The sequence below is a fragment of the Cyprinodon variegatus genome, unplaced genomic scaffold (assembly GCF_000732505.1).
Source record: "Cyprinodon variegatus isolate N-32 unplaced genomic scaffold, C_variegatus-1.0 Scaffold800, whole genome shotgun sequence".
Classification (NCBI taxonomy): domain Eukaryota; kingdom Metazoa; phylum Chordata; class Actinopteri; order Cyprinodontiformes; family Cyprinodontidae; genus Cyprinodon; species Cyprinodon variegatus.
Genome location: NW_015151253.1, coordinates 300,504 through 304,424, shown reverse-complemented (window position 1 = coordinate 304,424; position 3,921 = coordinate 300,504). Strand labels below are relative to the sequence as shown.

Below are 3,921 nucleotides of genomic sequence, written 5' to 3'. Positions count from 1 at the left end.
CTCAGCTCATGTTGTGTAGTATCTTATGTAATGGCCACCGCTCTTGTACAAAGGATGTGTCATTTCTGACATCCAGGCCACATTTCTCCATAAAGTCTCCATGGAGGATTTGACATTTCTTCATCAAGCTTATCAACGTCTCTTCTCCTTTTTCTGTTCCTAATATACCATACTATTATATTAATGGGAACTCGTGAACCCACTTTTACCATGAATCCCCTGCCCATTTATTGCAAATCTAAAACCTAAGCTCCTCAATTAAAGTGCGATAATCCGCTATTTTCTGACTCAACGCTAGCATTTGGTAGACATTTTGAACGACAGAGGAGTAAGCTCAAAGAAAAATAAAATAAAAAAAAACAGAGCTCAAAGAAAAATAAAAAAACGACAGATCGCTCCCTGTTAACCTGATATTTCGCTATTTTCTTCCGAAAAAAGGCGTCTTTGGGGGCACAGATGGGGCGCTATAGGCCTAACGGCAGAGCCTTTACGTTCTTTACGATAAAAACGATGCCTTGTGCAAACCAAGAACGGTTGGTTAGAGAACGAATACGAAATGGTTTCTTGAGTTTGTGATCGACTTTAGCAAAATATGAGCTCACTTTAACCGAGGGAAACTTGGAGAGACCGGTCAAGACCGGTTTAGCTGCGCATCATCCTGCTGCTTCCTAAGCATGGCGAATACTAGCACAAAAAAAGCTTCCCCTGCCACAGAAAAAACGGGTTTTACGGTGTTTATTAACACATTCTAACGCGAAAAACAATAAGAGTGCTTTAAAATTTGATTTAAGGTCATTTTTAATCAAATTTGAACCGCATAGGCCCTGGGTTTTATCGAGGAAACGTGAAGGCCAGCTGGGGAAGATCGGATTTAGAACAAAACCCAAAGGAGATGAATCTGAAAAAAACAAAATGGCAGCCAGAAAAAAAAATAAAAATCCTACTTACTGGGATATGCTTACTCATTGAAGATTGTAGCTTAATCATACAGCCGGTCCCAAGAAAAACGGTCAGAATATGAAACGGTTCTCCACCATACAGAGCGGTGTTGTTTCTCCGAGCTGAACCGAAGTCTGCTGATCTGCCGGGGACGACAGTGACACGAACCGGAAATGAGGCAAGACCGATTCACGTTTCCTGTCAGGACTTTCACAATAAAGCACCAATACGAAACCTACGCAAGCTTTTCTTTTCTAAATTCATCTTATGTACATATAGAATTAGAGTAAATTATAACTTTGCGCTGTTTTACAAATACTTGATTGGCTATAGCTAAACAGCCACTGTTTACGCTGACATTTTCATCCCTCGTCCCCGAATGTTCTTGTTCCAATCATACCATCTGTGGAATGAATTTTGCTGCATTATTTTTTGCAAGCAAAAAGGCGTTTTCTAAAAGAAAAAGTAAATAAATGAAGAAATAAAACGTGAAAAACGTATTTATTTTTTTTTAAAAAGGTGCTGGTTTTATTATGTTTTTTTGTTTGCAGATTACATTTTTTTATTTAATCTATTTTATTATTTTATTTTGTCAAACTTAATTTTCAGATTTTTTTACTGATTCTATTTTTTCAAATTAAAATTTTCAGTTTTTTTGGTTGCATTCTTATAAAATTGGGTTTTACAGATCACATTAACTACACTTCCAGAGGCAAGCTTTCTTCTTGAGTGAGGAGCAAAGTCGCATTTCTAGAATCAAGAGTTAGCGTTTGTATTTGGTTTGAAATTAGGAGCATGTGATCTGTGAAAAGCAATTTCAAAAGAATGGAGTTTGTAAAACTCGATCTGAAAAATAAAAAAAATGATATAACCCTGTAATATAAAATGTGTGATTAAAAAATTAATATAAAGTTTAAAGAAATAAATACTAAAAAAATGAAAAAAATGTGAAAAAAAAAATAATTTCTGAGAAAAAAAGCTACTACTTGCTCTCAGATGTAAATTTTTTCATTGTTCTTTGCTTGCAGCAATATTGGAAAACAATTCACTCCATATGATCCTAGTACACAACGTAGGTTTTGTGCTACAGGGAGTTTTTTCTGTCCTCTGTCATTTAAGCTCATGATGAAGAGCTCCCCTAGAATCAGCAACTTATACATTCAGGTCATTTTCCTCTGATATCTAACATTTTAATGACTGTCACTCTGACCATCTGCTGAAGTATCTTACAATTAGAATTCAACTGGTTAATTGGTACACAACTGGTTCTGTAATCATATGATTTTTCACATTCACACTATGTAATGCTCCTTTAAATGGAAACTGTCCTAGTAAGAGCCTCTATATTAGCACAATTTTTTTACTAAGTATTTTGTATTGGGAAAACCCATGTTTTCATTTTGTTTTCACTTTTTGCACTACATATTTATACATTTTTTTTAAACCCCCTTTAATACAAGCTAAAAATTAGAATCTGTGGTTTTCAATGTTTCTGGTATCCTGTCGTCCTGACAATGATACAACTAAAATATTCATAACACTTAGAGAAAATAGCAAACAGCAACATTGCAAATGTTGGGATCTGATAGCCTATGGAAGGCCAGTATTCAGAACTCGGGGGGCGGCATCCCCTTTCTTAAAAAAAAATCTTTCAAATCATCCTCCTTGGACATTTTTTTTACTGAATGTGTAACATTTCTACTATATAGTAACAGTATTGGCAATAATATTGCCCTTTCAATATCTGTGGCTCATACTGTGGGCTTAAGAGGAGCCTGAGCAAAATAAATAAAATCAAACAAGTGTCGTACCATGACTATATGAAGCTGATCCCAGTGGGAAACTTGTCCCTAACTATGTAGGGGCAGTGATAGCCATGCCAGTCCAGGGACTGACTGCAGTTCTACTGTAAGGCGCCTTGGTCAAGGTCAGTGACCGACATACCTGATATGTAACAACCATACCATGCATATTGCTTTAGGTTAATAGACTATATTGATTAGGCTATGTATGCTTAAAAAAAAAATAAAAATAATAAAAATTAAATAAAAAAATCCACTACCCCTCTATTTTTTATTTTTTTTTTTTACAACTAGACTACGGCATGTAGGTGCAATTGTTTAATACAGTTTCCATAGCAAATATTTGGTGCAAATGTTTCCTTATTATATAGGAAAAATCACAATTTAGAAATGACAGTAGTCAGGCCTAATCCACAAAATGTCCATAAAATGTAATTCTGAGACACTTTGACTTTTATTTTGAAAACTCTGGAAACGGATTTGTTTGTTTCTGCGTTTTATTACCTCTGCCTTGATGCAACCATGGAAACCCCACCCTGAAAATTTGCGGCGTTATGTCCAGACTCATCCCGGTGATCTCAGATCAGGTGGTTACTCTGCTGGGGTCACATGGGAGGGTGGATTTATCCAGGGAAACATTTTGCTATGAAGCTTTATGGAATCAGTCTGACTCATCTTTATGGACACAAACAAGAAATGTGGTTTTGGTTTGTAATCAACTGTTCAAACAGCTGGAATATAGAAATAACACTAAGAAGTGTTATTTCTAAACACATACGCACTTGTGGAAATATTAATGAATACGGAATTTAATAATAAATATAGCCCCTTTAGAAATTGGCAGAATGTGGTATTGTAAATATTATTTGAAATAATTTTCTTCCCTATCCAGACATCCCAAGTTCCAAAAACTTATTTCAGGGAGATGCTTATCTATTTCATTCTTTTTCTTTACAAATTTCGTTTGACTAATTATTCAAAAACAATAAGGTGACAGCTTCAGTGGTACTGAGATAGGATCCCAGTTTTCATCTGCTAATTGTTTTATTTTTCCACAACAATTAAAAAACAATCTTCACATTTTTTCAGATGAATTTAACAGTTTTTCTTGAGTTCTAATTCAATTTTGTTTAGAAAACGGTAGTTTTAACTTAGTTTAAGTCAAAACATTTTTAAAATG

At 34.8% G+C, this 3,921-nt stretch overlaps 1 protein-coding gene across 2 annotated transcripts in view; it reads right to left on the bottom strand.

Moving 5' to 3' along the window:
• The window catches only part of ptp4a1 (protein tyrosine phosphatase type IVA, member 1), a 13,582-nt gene extending 12,465 nt beyond the window's left edge, over window positions 1-1,117 (bottom strand). Inside the window, exon 1 of one of the 2 annotated variants that reach the window (XM_015396475.1) lies at window positions 949-1,117. The gene's annotated coding sequence lies outside the window, so the exon portion shown is untranslated. The remainder of the gene's footprint in view (window positions 1-948) is intronic. The other variant, XM_015396477.1, reaches the window with a different exon arrangement.
• Window positions 1,118-3,921: the final 2,804 nt, after the last annotated feature.